Source organism: Prionailurus bengalensis, chromosome B2 (assembly GCF_016509475.1).
Source record: "Prionailurus bengalensis isolate Pbe53 chromosome B2, Fcat_Pben_1.1_paternal_pri, whole genome shotgun sequence".
NCBI classification, from domain to species: domain Eukaryota; kingdom Metazoa; phylum Chordata; class Mammalia; order Carnivora; family Felidae; genus Prionailurus; species Prionailurus bengalensis.
The window spans coordinates 57046523-57068814 of record NC_057349.1 but is presented as its reverse complement, the minus strand read 5'-3'; the positions used below and the strand labels follow the sequence as shown (position 1 = coordinate 57068814).

At 38.8% G+C, this 22292-nt stretch overlaps 1 protein-coding gene across 1 annotated transcript in view; it reads right to left on the bottom strand.

Annotated features, from left to right (window-relative positions):
* The window catches only part of PHF3 (PHD finger protein 3), an 81578-nt gene extending 74050 nt beyond the window's left edge, over positions 1-7528 (bottom strand). The window contains 1 exon segment of the mRNA XM_043591723.1: positions 7222-7528. The gene's annotated coding sequence lies outside the window, so the exon portion shown is untranslated.
* Positions 7529-22292: the final 14764 nt, after the last annotated feature.

Genomic DNA, 22292 nt, shown 5'->3' with positions numbered 1-22292 from the left:
AAATTGGAAAACAAACGTTAAGTCAACTGCAGAAATATTAACTCAATTAACATGAACACACTAATCTACTAAATGCAATGTGGTAAACTGGGTTGGATCATGAAACAGAAAAAGGACAGTAAAAGAAAAACCAGTAAAATCAGAATAAAGTCTGCAAGTTAGTTAATAGCAATGTACCAATGTTAATCTCTAGTTCTAATAAAGGCACTAGCATTATGTCAGATGTAACAATCAGGAAACTGGATGAAGGAATACAGAAACTCTATACAATGTCTGCAATTTTTCTATAAGTCTGAAGTTGTTATAAAAATAAGTCTTTTTAAAAACATGAACACTAATCTAAAATTACTCTAAAATTAGAGGAGGCACCTGGTTGGCTCAGTCAGAAGAACACACAACTCTTGATCTAGGCGCCGTGAATTTGATCCCCACATTGCGTGTACAAATTAAATAAATAAATAAATAAGTAAACTTAAAAAAACAAAGAATTTTGAAAAGTATATTTAAAAATAATAATAGGTGCGCCTAGGTGGCTCAGTAGGTTAAGCATCTGACTTTAGCTCAGGTCATGATCTCACGGTTCCTGAGTTCAAGCCTCGCATCAGGCTCTGGGCTGATGGCTCAGGGCCTGGAGCCTGCTTCGGATTCTGTGTCTCGCTCTCTCTCTGCTCCTCCCCAACTCGTGCTCTGTCTCTCTCTCTCTCTCTCTCTCTCTCTCTCTCTCAAAAATAAACATTAAAAGAAATAATAAAAATAAAAATAAAATTAGAGGAGATAACTAGTAATGTGGATAGACAAAGAAGATCTTTAAAATCTTCAAAAAAATAAATAAAAATAAAACAACAAGTCCATCTACAGTGTATGTTAAATGGATAATGATATGTACATATTCAATTAAATCGATACTAATAATTTGGGTATATACTGAAACCAGGAATTAGTTCTTAGATCACACACAGTAACGTCTCATGTTTCCAGACCATAAAATATCTCCAGCTAAGTCAGAGAACTGGGTAATCTACTTAATTCAAAATTACTCATTTATTCACATATTTATTAAGCATCTACTTATAAAGTATTATTATAGGTACCAGTGAAACAAGTACCATCCAAATCCAAGGAACTCACAATATAAGAGTATAGACATATAAACAACATGTAAACATCACAACAAAATAGGACAGTGTCATAATAAGGATTGCAGACAGTTATTACAGAGGAAGGTGAAACTCATGAGGCCAAGAATATCTAAGCAAGTGATGTATGAGCTGGATCCTAAAGGTCCAGAAGATACTCCAGGCAAAGGGAAGAACAGCATGTGCTAATTATGAATGACAGAGTCTGGTCCTAACAGACCATTTGGAAAGACTCAGAACAATTAAAAAATAAGTATTACTACCAACATTCTGAATAAAATGAGTTTGAAGATATGTCCCGCTTTAAAATACTTTATCTGTAACTCTCAAAAAATTATACTGCAAACAAATTTAGTTCACACTGATAAAATCAGCATGTATTCTGTTTCATGGAATGGAAAGCAAAAAAGATTTAGAAAACACCAACAGCAAAAAAGAAAAAAAAGTTATATTTCTATAAAATCCCCTTTAAATTAAGAATACACTGAAACTATCTCAACTTTTCAGAAGCATCTTCAAAGTAAAACTATGTTTTATCATGTCATCTCCTTTAAAAAAAATAGATATAAACCTAACAATAAATCATTAAAGCTACCAAAGACCCTAACAGTTTATACTATGAAGAAGCTCTGTCTCATGCAGTCTGTATTCACATATATGTGTATGGGGGTGGCATGGGGGAGTTACAAATATATTCAGGAGATTGTAAAATCTATGACAAAAAATTAAACAGGGTAATAGTGATGGGAAGAGGAAGAGTGTTTCTATGTACAATGGTAAATGAACATGTAAGCCAAAATCTGAAAAGAGGGAGTGATCCATGCACAAATGAGGAAAAGCAATCCAGGCAAAGACCTAAATGCAAAGGCCCTGGGAATGGAAGCGTGGTGCCTTATAGCCCCTATCCTATAGTCTAAATTAAGCTGTCAATTCATCAGGCTTGCTTACCGTGAACAAATTTCTAATAGGCACTAGTAGTAGAAAAATAAAAGTACCACTACTAATAGTGACTAAAAACGTAAAACGATGTGCTCTAATTTCACACCAGGCAATGGTCTACATACTGTACATCAGTAATTCTCAATCAGAGGTGATTATGTCCCTCCAGAGGACATTTGGCCATATATGGAGACATTTCTGGTCATCACAAAGGGAGGGCAGGCTACTGGCATCCAGTAAATATACTACCATACACAAGGAAAGCCCCACAACAAAGAATTATCCAGCCAGAAAACTGCTAAGGTTAAGAAACTCTGCCCTACATTTATTAATTTAATCCTCACTACAATGCTATATTATAATTCAGTAAACAAAGAAAGAAAAAGAAATGAAGGGAGGGAAGAATTGGGATCAAAGAGCTTAAATTACTTGCTATAGTAAATGGTGGGGCTGAAATTTGAACCCAGAAAATTTCCTTCAAGAATCAATGCACTTACCACTACACTGTATTATCTATTTATAAAGCAAAATGCATTGAGTATTTATTATGTGCCAGGCACAGTGTAAACTTAATGTATGCATGATGTCACTTAATCTTCACAACCATACAATTAGGCAGGTATCATTATTATTTCAACTTATAAGAGTGGGGCTAAAGCTTAGCAAAGTTACACCCAGTATTATAGAATAAATAAGTGACACAGCTGGGACTCAATTCTGCTCTGACACAAAGGTCAGTTCTTAACCACCATAATATGAAAACATTAAAGATGAGTAACAGGTTATCTTTCCAGGATAGAGAAAAGGAAAATCACTAAATGGTTAAACAATGTAGTACAACACAATTCTAGAAAGTACAATTCTATAGAGCAATGCAACCTAATCAACTGCTCTAAACACACTTCAAATTCTACTCCAGTTGCATTGGTTAGAATCTTTAAGAAAAAGCAAAGCTCGAAACTTTTCTAAATCAGGTAAAAGAACAGGTAAGATTCCAAGGTGTCTGCCATACTAAGACTAAAGCTAACCTAAGAATCCAGAAAAAGAACTATCAAATACAAGCTGAATCTGGCAAAAGCAGAATTACACTAGCCAACTGCACTAACTCCAAAGTTTACAACCATATCCTACTGATATGGTTTGGACTGACCATACAACCAGTGGAAGTAGCTCATCATTGAAACTATGGAGTAGGTCCTAACACTACAAGCTAACATGTACTTTTAGCATGCACTATGTTTCAGGCCCTATGCTAAGTGTATCGTATGCCTTATCTCATTAGTTCCTCCCAACAACCCTGCGAGGAAGGTGCAATTACTCTATCTATTTTACAGACAAGCAAATTGAGGCCCAGACCATTATGTAATTTGCCCCAAACTGAAACCCAAGCAGCGTGATTACTGAATCCGCACATTTATACTATACTATATGCACTCTACTTGTGTAACACATACTAATTTTTATGTTCTTAACAATTAATAAAATCTTAAAAATACTAAAAAGAAAGTGACCTACCCTTCTTCCAAAATAAGTTAGAAAATACACACTTAGCCACTCCCTACACATAAAAAACACAATGGCTATCCTCAGTGTGTACAAACATCATTTTGGAAGTTATCGACTACAAACTCTGCAATTTATTTTCACAGTCTACAATTTTAGAATGTTTTCACATGGCCAACTCACACAAATTATGAATGAACCAAAAAAAAACATTAAGTTTAGCCTTTCTGTACAATCTACTATGCCATTCAAAACTTCATCTAATAAAGTTAGATCATGCTAAAACTAAAACTTCTGGGTAGTATTTTGAAATTTTTATTAAACTATTTCTCTTCATTCTTTCTCTTCACTGTACAACTGATCATAAAAATGAAAATTCCCTGACCATTAAAAAATGATCTAAAGGCACCTGGGTAGCTCAGTTGGTTAAACTTTCAGCTTCAGCTCAGGTCATAATCTTGTAGTTCTTGAGTTCGAGCCCCGCATTAGGCTCTGTGCTGACAGCTCAGAGCCTGGAACCTGCTTCAGACTCTGTGTCTCCCTCTCTCTGCCCCTTCCCCATGCATGCTTGCACTCCCTCTCTCAAAAATAAACATTAAAAAAAAAATTGTTTTAATGATATAAATTAACACACAATGCATAGGAGTAAGTGTCCGGTCTACACATTTGGCAATTTCTCACACAATGCCTTTTGTAATTCTTGAAATATCATCTTTTCACTTTAATATAATGATTTAACATCTTGAGTCTTTGAATCTTGTTTCTCAACCTAGACTATGTTTCTTGAGGGTAAAAACAGCCCCTGGGTCTCACATATTTTGAATCAAACCAACACCCTCAATATCTTTTCCCAGTATTCAAGGAGCAGCAAATAAAAGGGAGTATCTTTCTCAAACATGCAACTATACTGTAAGTGTCTAACAATTTGCCAAGTCATTTTTGTAGTTAAAAAATAAAATGTCTATCCTTCTGAAAACATACTCCAGGATTCTCGGAGGTGCTCCAAGAAAAAAAAGAGAAACAGAGCCCAAGATGTACTGCTCCACAAAAGAAAGAAATCCAACAGCCCTCGTCAGAAAGATTTCCTGAAATGTGGATGAAAGAAAATAGAAATCTGCACTCCAAGAACCCTAATAGTTCCTGACACTGTGAAGTAGTTACCGGTAATCCACAAACCTGAGATACTGATCAATGAAGCTCATTATCTCATTAAAGAGGAGAAAAGACCTTATCTCCAGACAAAAATTAAGTAAAAAGGATTTCATGAGATATCTGTGTCAAAAACAAAAAAAGTGCACATTTAAGAAAGCAAAATGTATTAAAAAGGCAACGCCATATTACCAAGGAAGATAACTATTATGTTTCAGTACTAAAAAAAAAAAAAAGAATTGTATGCATAATTTACATTCACGAATTTTTTCCAAGTATAATACATATTATGTGAAAATCTAAACTCAGGATAATTTTGCAGTAATCCAACTGTCACCTTGTTGCCTTCCAACTTTTAACAACAGAGTTTTATTAATAAACTATTACATAAATCAAAGATTATCAACCTTTCTTAACTAATTCCAATCTGAATACAATTTAAATTTTAATACTATGGTTTTAAACGATTTGAACATAGAGACAACTTGCTTTCCTCTTTTCTATCCTGAAATTTGCATTTAATTAATGCTAACTTTCACCTACATTTACACAGACTGCTTCTCTGAGATTTGACTTATTTGAACATGCAACAGATGAGTATACCAAAGGATCAACTAAAGTTATGTGAAGTCCATCCCAACAGCATAGAATGCATAACTAACTCAATGTGACAGACAAGGAAGTTCACTGCCCTGCCTGAAGGATGCAAAAGCAGTATATCACGTTTTCATGCTCTTCAATAAACGGACCTATAAAGCATGCAAGGAACAAGGGAAAACTGGTCCCATCAACTAACTCTTGTTATCCTTTTGACAAATTAACAGCACAGCTATCAAATAAAGCTTAAAATCTATGGTTGTAATTCTGCATACTTAAAAAGCAGCCCAGTTCAGTTGAGAAGTCTTTCTGTTACTAATTGAACTGTGTATGGCTCAATCAGACCAATAATAGCTCCTAAATCTTCTCTGAAATTATATTACTATCATGGGGAAATGGAGTATGTATTTTAAAATAGTAATAGATATAATGATGATGGAGGAAAAATTCATTATCGTAATATAGGGCAAATAAACAGAAGAACTGGACAGAAAATAATAGTAATAAAAAGGTCGAGCGGTAGCAAAAACTACTATTCGAAATAATCTTTATACAACACCTCTTGAGCTCTGGAATGAGGATACAAATTCAAAAACAGAAGAATCCTGCAAAGACTTCTTGGTTCTTTTGACTCGTGTCTCTTTACCACAAACACATCTAAAAACATTTTCACAATCCCAAACACTTCATTCAAGAATCAAAAAATGGTAGGAAATGAATGAGTAAAGAAGGCGTAGTTTTGCAAGATCTCGAACAACCAGTTTTGTAAAAAGGAAAACAAAAATCGACCCCCAAATCGTAACTAAGTAGAACAATGTACTAAGTACTCCCTAAATAGTTTACTGTATCTTTTTTTTTTTTTTTGGCTTAAAATAAGGTAGTATTTGGGAAAGGCTCAATAACCAATGTCTCATTTTAAATTAAGTATTTCTACATGTAATGAAGATTAGTAAAGGTAGATATCAAAGCGCTGTTACCACTTACATTAATGATTATCCATGATCATAATCTGCAAATGATTCCTGAATAGCACCAATAATCATGCATTCAAACTACCTCGAATCATAGTCTTTAGAAAATGGCATTTAAAAATCCAAAGATGGGAAAAGGTCATCGGACCCGGCAACACATTGCTGGGGGAAAGAAGGGGGAAACAGGACTATGCGCGGTACTAACATTCTCTCCCTTTCTCCCTCCTCCCTGCCCCCCTCCCCGTGTCAGGTGATCAGTTATTTAGCACCATTAACACGCACGAATCGACAAGTGGTTCATTAAATTACTCATATTATTCCGAAAGCCACATTCTAGGCTTCCTTTTTCAAACTAAGCAAAAGGAGTCGACAGTTTGGGTCCCGAGCACAAAAGCGCGCGGTAGCAGGAGGATGGATAGAGCGCCAACTCCCCCCTCTCCAAAAGCTGGGACAGGGTTCAGCCTCGCGGCAGGGCCCAAAGCTCGATGCCGAGCTCGCTCCCTTGGAGGGAAGAGGTACGAAGGGCCAGGTCCGGGGGCCTGCGGGCGGGCCTTCCTGGCAGCGCCCGCGGTGCCTCCGGGCCTGCGCGCCCGCGCGACGGCGGCAGTGGAGCACACTCACCGCGGAAGGCCCGGGAGCAGAAGCCGGGGAGAGGCCGCGGTCCAGACCCTCCGCCTGGCCACCTCGCCGCCGCGGCTCCCTCCCACCCCGCGATCCAAACGGTCCCGGGCGACAGAGGCACGGCCCGGGCAGGCCGGGGTCGTTGCGCAAGAGGCCGGAGAGGTTTCCCGGCTGCGCGGGAGAAAGGCGCGGAGTGTCCGCCGCGGGAGGGGCGGGGAGGCCCGCGGCGGCGCTGTGCGTGTGGAAAGGGATGGGGGAGGGGAGAATTGCCCGTCTCCCTGGCCGCGGCCAGAGCCGCAACTCACCCAGCTCCGCCAGACGAGCGCTACCACTGGCAGCAAGAGGAAGATGGTGGCCGCTGCCGCCGCCGCCGCCGCCGAGGAGGAGGGGGCCCGGTGGGTGCCGAGGAGAGGGGGTACGCGCAGGACGTCGGCGTCGCTGCCACAGCCTCTTTTGCTCACAGGGCCGAACGGCTGCTGCTGACGACACTAGCCTGGCTTCCGCGCCGCCCTTTTTATCCTCGTAGCAGCCGCCGCCGCCCAGGGCCCGAGGGTCGCTCGCCTCGTGGGGACCGTGCGGCGGCGCGAGACCCCGCAGCCATCGGCGTGCGGCGGCGGCGCGGGGGCAGGAGCCGGGCCGCGTCACGTGACCCCACTGTTTACCGTTCCGGGGGCCGCGGCCTGCACGCTGCGCCTGCGCAATGTGGGCTCTCCAGTGCCGCGCCTCCGCGGGGCCCGGGCTGTAGCACTCGGCTGCGCTTCCGCGCCGCTCCCAGTCTTGTCTGGGTGCGGCACGCCTGAGGGCCTTGAGCTATCACCTCGCTCGCGGGGTGAGGCACAGATCGATTTTTCTCGATTGTAATGAGCACTAAGGCTTCGTAGTGCAATATTGATAGTCAAATCTGCCCCCCCCCCCCCGCCCCAATACGTTTCATTAATTGGGTGTGCTTTCAAGAATGGTAGGCTACAGGGCAGTACATGAGCCCCTTGCCGAAGAATCCCGGCTGGCTATACACAACAGCCCCATCATTAACCACCTCTGTTCTCGCCTTTTCTGTAAATAGATGGTCTTTTTCAGGACTCAAGTTGCCTACAAGAATCATTCCTGGTCGAAGTCAACAGTTTCCAAAATATGGCAAGAGGATCCTCTGAAGGGTTCCCTAGACCTTTAAGAGGAGCGTCAATTCTTTAACAAATTTTCTTCATCTCCTTCAACCAAAACATGTAGCAGCTGATTAAATACAGAAGGAGGTATGAGAATCCAGCCACCTATTAAGCCAGACATTGAAGAAATGTGCAAAAATTTAAAGTGATGCCACTCTTCTCATTAAATTTTGTTGGGAAAAAATTCATAATAAGTTATTTATGATAACATATAATGAATTTTGTTATTTTGTGTTTTATTATTCTTAGGTTTAATTCCTACGATAGTAAATAACTAACCCACATAAACAAAAGCTCTTAGAAGTCCCTCAGTAATTTTTAAGAATATATATAGGTTCTGAGGCCAAAACCTTTGAACTCCACTGGTCTTGATTAATGTTTCCACAGCAGCCTGTGCTGACTTCTATCTCAGCCCTTAATAAACATTGTGAGGTAATGTTGTTAGTCATCACTCCAACCAAAACAAGCCCCTTTGAGGACAGGGATTGTGCCTTCTCTTGGCAAGGAACATTACAGTACCCACTAAAGAATGATAGCCAGCACCTGCTGTGCTCTTCAGAAACCTTTACTTGTTGATTTAAGCTTCATGCCAACCTAGGCCACATTGTAAGATTTGTGCAGAGTAGAAGAATAGCTTACAGGCATGTGGTGATGAGCTGTTCTTTACTCTCTCCAGTCTTCCGGTATTTTGAGCACTCCCAATACTCAATGCTCTTCCACAAAGGAAGTTTAGATTGTTCCAATTCTACTGGAATCCTAGAATTCCATCCCCTGCCTTGACTCATTGATCCCTCAAAACTTGGTTTTGTAATCTCTTTTTTTGTGTTGTTGTTTTGTTTTGTTTTGTTTTGAGAAAGGGAAATAGAAATGAGTAATCAAAATTTTTTTCTCACTTGGAATGTCTGGGATGAATTGCTAAAATAAACCTTAACTTTATTTTTACTCTTCTTCTGGACCTCAATGTGAAATTTGAAAAAGGCATTAGGAAAGAATAAGATGATAAACAAAATCCAATTCTAAGGGATTTAATATAGTAGAGCTCAAATAGAAAATCATTATCTGGAAAATTCCCTTGGAAGACCTGGGGAAAACTTATCTTCTTAAAGAAATTTTAGTAAATTTGTGAAAAAAAACACAATGAAGGTTAAAAGAAACTATAGCAGGTGCGCCTGGGTGGCTCAGTTGGTTGAATGTCCAACTTTGGCTCAGGTCATGATATTGTGGTTTGCAAGTTCAAGCCCTGCATGGCGCTCTCTGCTGTTTTTGTGGAGCTGGCTTCAGATCCTCTGTCCCCCTTTTGCTCTCTGCTCCTCCCCCACTTGCATGCATACTTTCTCAAAAATAAATAAATATTAAAAAAAAAAAAAAAAGAAAAAGTACAGGAATGGTAAGCTTGTCACATTTACAAAACAGATTTCTAATCCTAAAAAAGCCAACAAGCTTACCACAAAGCGTGAATTTTGACCATGTTATTTTGAACCAGGCAAGAACCCAGTTCACATTTGTTCATTAATGATCTTTTCTTTTTGCTTCCAGATATAAACACAATCTGTCTTTTATCCAGTCTATAAAAAGATTACTAGAAGAAAGAACCATCATAATAATACTGAGAATGGCTCTCAGAGCATGCAGGACATTGTTTTAGTTAAAAGACCTATTGGAAAATCAGATTGTATTGATAGCATTAAAAACTCCAAATTAACTCAGGAAAATTAAATTTGGTAGAAAACAAGACAAGACAACTAACAATGGCAAATACTGACCAATAGGATTGTAAATTGACCAAAACCAAAGCAAAACAAAACAAAACAAAACATGTGGAAAAATGAAAAATTGACAAAATTTGGATGTTGCAAAACTTTACTCAAGAAAATTGAGCCTGGCAGAGAGTGGGGCCATGGAAGACAGCTCACAGTGCTGGTATGGAAGTTAAGTCTGATATGAACAATGCTTGTCATCATGGAAACATTGGTTCCTACAGTATCAGTTCACTGGAGTAAAGATGAAAAAAGTGGGATGTTAACTGCAGCAAATAGAAAATCAATAAAAATATCAAATATACTTAATGTCTTTTTTTCTGGAAAACACTTTTTATATACACAGACACACTTTCACGTTAGTTTGAATAGATATAAATGGTTTTATTCTTAAACATGACATCAAAGCAGTAGAATCAAAATATTCTGAATTCATTTTACTAAGACCATTGTGAAATTTAGAGGCTTAACCCAGAACACCTTGTTCCTTATGTCAGGCTTGCTCCCTTCCCACACAGTTTTTTTTACCTACTTTCTCCAGAAAGATAGCTCCCAACTAAGGGCATATCCTGATCCAGGGTAAATAATTTGCACAATGTACCAGAGATCAGGGGGTGCCTAGAGGGGCTGGGTCAAACAATAAAATAAAAGTTTTCCATGTACCTGGTCTGCACAGGGCATAAAAGCACCTATGCAGACTTTAGCAACTATAAGGTACAGGGAAGGAGCAATTCTGTCATTCAGTGCTTTGACACTGGTGGGCACAGAGGACATGTATTCATGCTTTACCTGGCCTGGAGTGGAGACCAGGCATTTCTGACAGTGGATGCCCTCAAGGACAAGAAAGTTCTAGAGAATCTGTGTGGTTCTGGAGCTACAAATCTTTCATTATCTGGTTGGACATATTGCATCAATGACGTAATCAAAATTCTTCTATTTTTTTAATGTTTATTTATTTTGAGAGAAAGCACGAGCAGGGGAGGGACAGAAAGAGAGGAGAGAGAGAGTCCCAAACAGTCTCCACACTGTCAGCGCAGAGCCCAACACAGGGCTTGAACTCACAAACCATGAGATCATGACCTAAGCAGAAATCAAGAGTCGGATGCTTAACAGACTGAGTCCCCCAGGAGCCCTTCAAAATTCTTTTAACAAAGAAAGTGTTTGTGAAAGGGTCCCTCGGTGACAATGTCCCCGCCTTACTTGAAATTTTTCTGTGGTTCTCCAAAATAAAAAGAATAAAACCCAAACCTCTTAATATAGCTGTTAAGACACTTTGGGATTAGTCCTTATCCAGCTCTTCAGCTTCTCTTCTCATGTTTCCCTGATTTTTAAATTTATGACATAGCAACATCTAACTTCTGTTTCCTACACACATCCATACTGCCTCTTAACCTAGTCGTTGCTCATGCTGTTACCTCTGACAGGAATGCTCTCTTCTGAACTGACCCTAAACACCACTACAGACCCTCCCACCACTTTTAGATTGCTTCTGAATCCTTTTTTTTTTTAAGTTTATTTATTTATTTTGAGAGAGACAGAGACAGCATGAGTGGGGGAGGGGCAAGAAAGGGAGAGAGAGAGAATCCCAGGCAGGCTCCTCATTTTCAGCACAGAGCCCGATACAGGGCTCAAACTCACAAAATCACGAGATCTTGACATGAGCTGCAACCGAGAGTCCAGCCCGAGGCTCAACCGACTCAGCCACCCAGGCCCCCCACTTCTGAATCCTTTTAAGATGCAGCTCAGTGATAGCTGTCTGAATCCATCAAACTAAATGGTGAAATATTAGAAGCATCCCCACTCAAGCCAGGGATGAGCAAGACTGAGACTATGACTACCATTATTCATATATTCATACCATATATTAGCTGATACAGAAAGGTCAGAGAAGAAATGAAAGATAGATATAAGAAAATAAAAGATACAATGATTATTATTTGCATACGCTATAACTGCATATCAAACAGAATCAATTAAATGACTACTAGCATTAAGGAGTTACCTGAGTACTAGGCCAGTTGTTCAAAAATCAGTTAAAAGAAATTAATAGGTTTCCCATAAACAGCAATCTTGGTTACAATTTGTTGGGAAAACAAATTCCAACAAAAATATGTAGCACTTAAACAGCCTAACAAGAAAAAATTGTGCATTTCTTCACTATACGGAAAAAGAAAAACCTTACTTAAAAGGAAACCTGACCTAGAATAACCAAAATAATCTTGAAAAAGAAGAATAAAGTTGGAGGACACACACTTCCCAGTTTTAAAACTTACCCACAAAGCAACAGTAATCAAGATAGTGTGCTAATGACATAGGATAGAGTTATTAACCAATGGAATAAAGTTGAGAGTCCAGAAATAAACCCATGTGTCATGGTCCACTAATTTTGAGCAAAGATCCCAATATCATCCAATGAAGAGAAAGAATGGTCTCTTCAGCAAATGTACTGGACCAACTGGATGATGGATGCATGCAAAAGAATGGAGTTGGACCCTTAGCTCAAACCATATACAAAAGTTAACTCAAAATGGAGTGAAGACCTAAATGTAAGAGTAAAAATTATAGAACCCCTAAAAGAAACCATAAGGGTAAATCTTTATGATCTCAGAATTGGCAATGGATTATTAGATATGACACCAAAGTAAAAACAACAGAAGAAAAAAAATAGATAAATTGAATTTCATCGAAGTTAAAAACTTCCGTGCTTCACAGGGCACAATCAGGAAAGTGAAATGACAACTCAGAAAGTGAGAAAAAACGTTTGCGAATCACATTATCTGATGAGGGACTTGTATCCAGAATGTACATATGTAAAGAACACTTAAAACTCAACAATAAAAGACAACCCAATTTAAAAAGGGTGAAGGATGAGGCACCTGACTGGTTCAGTCGGTAGGGTATGTGACTCTAGATCTCAGGGTCATGAATTCAAGCCCCACGTTAAGTATAGAACTTACTTTTAAAAAAAAGCGGGGGAGGGGGTAAAGGATCTACATACACATTTCTTCAAAGCAGATATACAAATAGCCAGTAAATGAGAGGCTCAGTTCCCTAATTAGTCATTAGGGAAATACAAACCAAAACCATAATAAGACACTACTGTACAAATACTAGGATGTCTATGATAAAAAAGATAGAAAATAACAATTATTGGTGAGGCTATGGAAAATCAGAACACTCATATACTGCTGGTGGGAATGTAAAATCATGCAGCTGCTTTAGAAACTAGTCTGGCAGTTCCTCAAACTGTTAAACATAGAGCTACATATGATCCAGTAACTCCACTCCTATACGTATACCGAAGAGGTATGAAAACATATGTCCATGCAAAACATTGTACATGAATGTTCAAAGCAGCATAATTCGTAACAGCAAAAGGTGGAAACAAAATAAATGTACATCAACTGATTAATAGATAAAATGTGGTATAGCCGTACAACGGTATATGATATGGCAATAAAAAAGAATAAAGTACCAATGTTCTATAGCATGGATAGACCTTGAAAACGTTATGCTACCTGAAAGATACAGTCCCAAAATATATATTTTATGAAATAAAATTTGCCTTATTTTCAGAATAGGCAAACAAGTCCCCAAATATATTTATGAAGTAAAATTTGCCTATTTTCAGATGAGGCAAACCTATAGTCAGAAAGTAGATTAGGACTTAGAACTGGGGTGAAGGGATGGATGATAGAGGGATGATGTGTAAAGGTGTAGAGTTTCTTTTCAAAGTGATGAAAATGTCCCAAAATTGACTGTCATAATGGTCACACCTATCTGTGAATCTCCTAAAAACAATCAAATTGTACACTTTGAATGGATGAATTGTATGGTATATAAATTTTATGTCAGTAAAACTATTATTTTTTTAAACAGAATCTTGAATAAAGATTGTATGTTCTAGGTAGCAAAAAACAATATAATGAAGATGTCGATTTTCCTCAAAATAACCATGAATGTATTGCCATTCCTTTTATAATTTGGCAAATTAAAGTTAATCTAAGAGGGGACACCTGGGTGGCTCAGCTGGTTGAGCATCTGACTCCGACTCACGTCATGATCTTGTGGTTCATGAGTTCAAGCCCCACATGGGGCTCTGTGCTAGCAGCTCAGAGCCTGGAGCCTGCTTCAGATTCTGTGTCTCCCTCTCTCCCTCTCTGTCTCTCTGTCCCTCCTCCACTGGTGCTCTATCTCTCTCTCTCAAAAATAAATAAACATTAAAAAAAATTTTTTTAATTAAATTAAGAGAATGGAAAAGCTAATATAGTCAGCAAAGTTAAAAAAAAAGTAATGTGTGGGAGTGGGATGTGGACATTCAATTTAAGCATAAGAATATATAAATTTATCATAATAAAAATACACAAAAATTAACAAAATAGGAAAAATAGACAAAGAAAAATTAACAAAATAGAAAGGCCAGGAACAGGGGGAATGAGGATTTGCTGTTTAATGGTTACAGAATTTCTATTTGGATGATGAAAAGGTTTTAGAAATAATGCAACATTCTGGATGTAATTAATGTCACTGAACTGTAGATTGAAACATGGTTAAAATGGCTGTTTTTATAGATGCTTTACCATGGTTTAAAAAAATTAATAATAGAGTATACCAAAAACCATTACATTGCACAGTTTAGATGGGTTAATTGTGTGGTATGTGAATTTACATCTCAACAAAGCTGTTAAAAAAGTCAAGAAGCAGAAAAATAAACAAAAATAAAATTTTTGTCTGTAGTAAAGATGCCATCTCAAGTCTATAAGAAGAGGATTATTTGCTACATGGCAAATAAATAAACATTAAAAAAAATTTTTTTTTAGTGTCCAACTTCAGCTCAGGTCATGATCTCACTGTTTGTGAGTTCGAGCCCCACAGTGGGTTGTCTCCTATCAGCACAGAACCTGCTTCTGATCCTCTGTCTCCCTCTCTCTCTGCCTCTCCCCCACTCATATGCACTCACATAGTCTCTCTCTCAAAAAAAAAAAAAAAAAAAAAAAAAGACTTCAGCAGAAAATAAATCTTTAATAAATGTATCAGAAAATTATCAACTTCATATCATGTATCATTAGGCAGATAAGTAAAATATTTTAAAAGTCATCATTTAGTGTTGACGTGGGCATGGATAAACTGTCATATACTAAGAATAGAATACAAATTGATAGTTTTCTAGAGAAAAATTGGTAAGGTGTATCAAAAGACTTTAAATATGCACATTTTTTGATGCAGAATTTCTGTTCTTAGGACTGTATCTAAAGAAATAATAGAGCAGGAGGGGCGCCTGGGTGGCGCAGTTGGTTAAGCGTCCGACTTCAGCCAGGTTACGATCTCGCGGTCTGGGAGTTTGAGCCCCGCGTCAGGCTCTGGGCTGATGGCTCAGAGCCTGGAGCCTGTTTCCAATTCTGTGTCTCCCTCTCTCTCTGCCCCTCCCCCGTTCATGCTCTGTCTCTCTCTGTCCCAAAAATAAATAAACATTGAAAAAAAAAATTTTTTTTAAAGAAATAATAGAGCAGGACTCTAAAATTTTATGTACAAGGATGCTTACAATATAAAACTGAAAACAATCTACAAGTTCAATAATCATATTAAGTATATATCTTACAGACTTTTGTTCTATATAATAATGTATATGCACACACACACCTGCACCTCATCCCATATATATTTTAACCTTTTTAATCTTCTGACTCTAGAATTCAACCTCTGGAAATTTATCTTAAGAAAATAAAAAGTTGAGGGTACCTGGGTGGCTTAGTCAGTTAAGTGACTGACTTCGGCTCAGGTCATGATCTCATAGTTCTTGATTTCCAGCTATGCATCAGGGTCTCAGCACAGAACCTGCTTCAGATATTCTGCCTCCCTCTCTCTCTGCCTCTCTCTCTCTCTCTCTCTCTCTCTCTCTCTCTCAAAAATAAAGAAAAGAAAAGGAAAGGAAAGAAAACAAAAGAAAAGGAAAGGAAAGAAAAGAAAGAAAAAAGTTTGAATATGCAAAGATTTGTATACCAAATGGGATTTTAATATATGTACTGCTTTAAGTTTGCTTTTAAAAAATCAACAATATACAGTAAAAATTCCTCCCAGTTAATCATGTAGCTCTATAGCAGCATTTTAAAGGATATGTAAAACTTTATTTGCAACTTCTGGATATTTAGAACACTTCCTCTGAAGTTGTGACTAAGTTATTTGAATGACCAAATGAATAGATCGGTGCTAAATCCTATCCATTCTTCCCCCTAGAGATCTCCAGAATCTCCCCTCCTCTGTACTTAATTGTGGAAATAATCTCCCATCTTGTCTCCCTTCAATCTGTTGACCACATGCCAGGATGTAATCTTTCTCAAAGGTCAAGGCTAGGGGCGCCTGGGTGGCGCAGTCGGTTAAGCGTCCGACTTCAGCCAGGTCACGATCTCGCGGTCTGGGAGTTCGAGCCCCGCGTCAGGCTCTGGGCTGATGGCTCAGAGCCTGGAGCCTGTTTCCGATTCTGTGTCTCCCTCTCTCTCTGCCCCTCCCCCGTTCATGCTCTGTCTCTCTCTGTCCCAAAAATAAATAAACGTTGAAAAAAAAAAATTTAAAAAAAAAAAAGGTCAAGGCTAATTTAATAACATTATTCCTCTGCTTGTGACCTTTCAAAGTTCCACCCTGAATAAATACAATCCTATGTTTAACTTCTTAGCATGATTTATAAGATCATTCATGATCTCATCTCAACTCACCAATATCTTTTTCTTACTTCTTATAGTCCAGCTACCAAATTCCTCATAATTCTGTGGTGCAATCTCATGCTTCCATTCCTTTGTACATGCTGCTTCCTCTACGGGAAAGTCTTATCTGGCAAACTCTTATTCAGATATCTCCTCCATAAAATCTTTCCTAATTGTCTCCCTCCCAAAGCAGAATATTTCACTCTCCTCTTTGTATCCTGTACACACTTCTGCTATCGAACTTATGAGGCTGCTGTCTTTCCCATTAGAATTTGAGCTTTTTAAAAAATGTTTATTTATTTATTTAGGGGGAGGGGGCAGAGAGAGACAGAGAGAGAGAGAGAGAGAGAGAGAGAGAGAGAGAATCCCAAGCAGGCTCTACACTGTCAGCACAGAGCCCAATACAGGGTTCCATCTCATGAACCATGAGATCATGAACCGAGCTGAAATCAACAATCCAACACTTAACCCACTGAGCTACTCAGACACCCCTAGAATTTGAGCTCTTGGAGGACCAAGACACCATTTCATTTCTGTATCACTAGCAGTAAGCGCATTTATTATCTGTCTTCTCTGGTTAATGTTGTTCCACACAGCCCTGATTTTTATGTTACTTGATTCTGAAATGTTTTTCTTTAGAGATATTTAAAGCATATTTAAAGATATTTAAAATATATTTAAAGCATCCCATTAATAGGTATTGATATATTTATGTATTTACATATGTTCTGAGTGCTGTTGCACACACTAAGACATTGAGAGCTAACACTGGGTAGACTGAAATGTAAACCTTTCATCAATGTGCATTAGCACAAATCATACTGAACACTCTTGAGCACTACAGTTTCTGCTGCTCTTCTCATAACTATGTTCTACAAAGGGTGTGCTTTGCTGGAAATTTATTTCTGTAATTTATTTTAGGTTAATTGAGAACAGTTTTGACTCACAGTGTCTAATAAAAGATGCATAATTCATCGTGATGGCTATGCCACATAAGAAACAAAGGAATAGTATCAAGCTGATATTTAAAAACTAGCTGATTTTCCCCTAAAGCTCTCTCCATAGAAATAGAAGAAGAAACAATAGTGATCACTAAATAGATATTGAAGCAGTGATAAGTGTATAGCAGCTGATTTGAGAAGCTTTGTTGTTAAGTTAGAAACGGAGCAAGAGCAGGAGGCAACAGAGATCTGCTCAAAGGAGAGTTGTGTATATGAGGGTTTAGTTAGTTTGCTGGTTTGAGTGCTAACACTGAACCTCTGGAGATTGGCCTTATATAGGCATAAGGATACACTCCCCATTTTAAAGAAAGGAAGAGTGGGTAAAGCTACGGTTGAAAGTGTTGGTTGGTGGAGCTCCTGGGTGGCTCATTCGGTTAAGACACCGACTCTTGGTTTCAGCTCAGGTCACGATCTCGAGGTTTATGAGTTCGAGCCCCCACCCCCACCCCACCTCCATCCCACCCTCCCACCCCCACTGTCAGTGCAGAGCCTGCTTGAGATTCTCTCTCTCTCCCTCTCTCTGCCCTCCGAGGTGCATGCACTCTCTGTCTCTCTCTCAAAATAAATAAATAAACTTAAAAAAAGTGTTGGTTTGCTGTTATGAGAGGATGGAGGACTGATTGGAAGCAAAGGAGGCATATTGGAATATTTGAGGAGAAAGAAGAAGCAATGAAGTTGATGTCTATAAGAGTAGAAAAGCAAGCTTACCAAGGAAAATGGAAGAGATGTTTTGGGTAGTGTTGGGTGTCATTTAAAGTTTGTGATGATAAAATGAAGCCAGTTAGCCCAGTTGTGCGATTTCCCTCAGCAACAGTCTACTGTTTAGCAATACACGTTGAAAATACGGACAATTGGATTCAATTAGAGTTGAGATTTTGCCAGACAAGTGCAGTGGAAGAAGAGAGAACCAATGAGTTGTAGATCATTTTTAGGGAATAATAACAATGACAGACCTTGGACTATAAACCAGGGACACAGGAAATAAAGACAAGAAGAAGATGATAGATAATGAGAAACTAGTGGGGTTCAATAGTTTGGCATCTGAGTGAGATAGAAAAATTATGTTACTATGGATAGTAAAGTAAAGTTTTGGAAAGCAAGGCTGGTGTCTAGATTGAGGATTTCTGAAATCAAGACTCTTGGAAGTGGTATAATTTTAGGTGATGACAAGTTTTCAGATATGACTACAGAAATGAATAGTTAAGGTGAAGTGAAAGTGAGTGTCAAGGATTTGAGACTTCAGTGTATTAAACGAGTCCTTCACATGAAAACTGACATCATGAAAATTATATGATGGTATGAGTGCAGAAGGCTGAGCTAGAAGCTAAAGCCACCATGAAAAGACTAGGAAGAGACAGATGATGACAACAAGGAGGGGGATAAAATGGTAGCAGTCTGTTGTTGTTGTTTGTTTCCCTAGAAGGGAGAGAGATGAATGATCTAGAAGAAGCTGCAGTTGAGAAAAGGAAAGCCTAGCTTAAGGTAAGAGGGGTGTGAAAAATATATACCTCTACTTGGGAGGGTTGCAGAGCAAATAAGGTTCTCAGGGAATATCAAATTTCAGTTAAGTCAATGACAGTGAAAGGTATCTGCTAAGAGGCAGTTAACTATAACTTTCAATTAGTTAGAAACTGATCTCCCAGTTGCTAGAGTTGTTATTTGTACTCTTGAGTACATACAGAACCAGATTCATCAGGTGCGATTAAGATAAGATTAAGTTTTATGCTGCCTACACTAGCCCTGGTCACAGTGGGAAGGCAAAAGGGTAAGTACATAGCCCAAAAGCACAGGAAGGTTTACAGCTCTCTACACACCAGGCACAAGATAAAGAAGGGGGTGGTAGTCATTTCTGTACCTTGCAGTTTCCCAAGATGCACTAAGTCTATGTCACTCACTCCATCAGTGGAGAAGCAAGTTCAAAAGGAAGCTCAGCAAATTACAGCAACAACAGAATATAGGTCCATGAGGCAAGACTGCCTTGGAATGAGGTCTGAGAGACCTTTCTTATGGGACTAAATGTAGTCATGGCTTTACTCAAAAGGGACCAGTCCTAACATTCCTAGGCTAGGTTGCCCATTTATAACTTTTTCAAATTATAGCACCAAAAGCTAATAACTTGTTTATAATTTATGTTTGAATTAAAATTATTGCTGAAGAACAGAGTTACAAAATATTATAAACAACTTAATGTGTACAGAGACAGAACCTCAAGAAAGTGTAGCATTTGCTAGAAGCATCCAGGCTTTATGAGAAAACTTCTCTCATGTAGTCCCATCAATGGAAATATGTAGGAAACTTTTAAAAAGGGGAGGGGAGCTCCTGGCTGGCTTAGTTGTTAGACCGTGCAACTCTTGATCTTGGAGTTGTGAGTCGAAGCCCCATGCTGGGTGTACAGATTACTTAAGAAACATAATTTGTTTAAATTAAAAAAGAAATATGTCGAAAACTTTACTGATCCCAAGTTGGAATTTAGAGCCCATATTGGAAAGTTGGAAGGGGGGACCAGGGAAACCGATTTCACGAGACTAGAGAAAGTAAGGGGATGAGACTGTGTGACAATAGACAACTAAGGAGGTCACAACTAAGGAGCTCTAGGGAACAAAAATGTTAATTCAAGACTGTGATAGTAATGAATTTGGGATGCTCTAGAAACAGAAAAGGCTAGTGTGAATAGAGCATACGGTGCAAGACAGAAAGCCAACAGATTGGCAAGAACCTGGTAGGCTAAAGCAGGGAATTTAGAACGTATTACAAACAAAAGTAGATGCCACTGGGGAATTTGTTAAGCAAGGAATGACATGATCTGTTTTGTTTTGTTTTGTTTTGTTTTTTTCGGTAACAGGTTTATTGAGATGTAATTCACATATCACACAATTAGCCCATTTAAAGTATACAATTCAATAGTTTTTAGCACATTTACAGTTGCATACCATACCACAATCAGTTTTAGAAGATTTAGATCATTTCAAAGAGTCATCTCATATCTTTTAGCCATCACCACTGAACTCCCATCCTCCCACAGTCCTAAGCAACCAGTAATCACTTTCATTAATCTAATTTTTCTGTCTCTAGATTTGTCTATTCTGGACATTTCATGTAAATGGAATCATGAAACTACACAATTTTTTGGTTATAGCTCAAACATCACTTCAGGAAACCTCCTCTAACTCCCTATACCACAGACCCCCCATTATTTTCTCTTGGGCACCCCTCAACTTTTTTCTAACTGTGCCCACTTGTAATTATTTTATTAAGCATGTGTTTACTAATTGTTTAATGTTCCTTCTCTATCCTGGATTGTAGGTTTCAAAAGAGCAGAGACTATATACTGCTCAAATCTTTATCCCTAGCCCTCAGCACAATATTTGGCTCATAGTAGTAATTCAATAGATTTTCTATGGCGGCTCCTGGTGGCTCAGTTAAGTGTCTGACTCTTGGTTTTGGCTCAGGTCATGAACTCACAGTCTGTGAGTCCGAGCCCCACGTTGGGCTCCATGCTGCTGGTGCAGAGGCTGCTTGGGATTCTCCTTCTCCTTCTTTCTCTGCCCTTCTCCCACTCGTTCTCTCTCTCTCTCTCTCTCTCTCTCTCTCTCAAAATAAGCAAATAAACTTAAACATTCCATGACTTGATGACTTAAATATGCCAGGAATTGATTTGCAGAAAGACTTTAGCCTCTACAAAAGGATTTTTGTTGTGTCTCACAGTCATGCTTTCCTCTGTCTTTATCCCATCAGTGCCACAATCACCCCACTCCAACATCCCCCAGGCCAGGTGTCAAAAAGAGTGGAGTCTGAACAGTATATTGTCTCATGAGCCAAGGAGAGTATAATTCTGTCCCAATGCTTCTGCAGGCAGAAGCCAAAGGAGTTGTTTTCAGTGAAGGAGTTCATAAAATGTGAAGATACAAAGCACTGCTTCTTTGGTATCCATAAGACTAAGTGTGGTGTAGAAGGGGGAGAAGAGTATTCCTCCATGCCTGGAGTAGAACATAAACAGTTTTGGCACCTATCTTCAGGTAATGTGGTTTTTTTGTTGGTACCTTAAGTGTCACAGGTTTGTATTTTTTTTATTTGTTTGTTTATTTAGAGACACAGAGAGCAGGGGAAGGGCAGAGAGGGAGACAGAGAATCCCAAGCAGCTTCCACGCTGTCAGTGCAGAGCCTGATGAAGGGTTCAAACTCATGAACCCATGAGATCATGACCTGAGCAGAAATCAAGAGTTGGACGCTTAACCAACAGAGTCACCCAGGCTTCCCCTTATTTAGATTCTGATTTGAACAAGCTAATAAATGGTTGAACAAACTAATAACTGAGCCACAAAAAAGACTTTTAAGGTAATTGGTGAAAATTGAATACATACTGGGTGTTCATGAAATTTAAAAATATAAGTATGATAATTTTTTTTTCTTTTTTAGAAAAAGAGAATTCAAGCAGGGGAGGGGCAGAGAGAGGAAGACACAGAATCTGAGGCAGGCTCCAGGCTCTGAGCTGTCAGCATAGAGCCCAATACAGGGCTTGAACCCACAAACCATGAGATCATGACCTGAACTGAAGTTGGACCCTCAACTGACTGAGCCACCTAGGCACCCCTGATACTGGTATTTTTAAAGAATCCTTATTTTTTAGAGACACATGTGGAAATTCATATGGGTGAAACCATATGATATCTGGAAATTTATTTATTTAGTTAGTTATTTAGTTATTTAGTTATTTAGTTATTTTAAGTGGGCTCCACACCCAGTGTGGGGCTTGAACT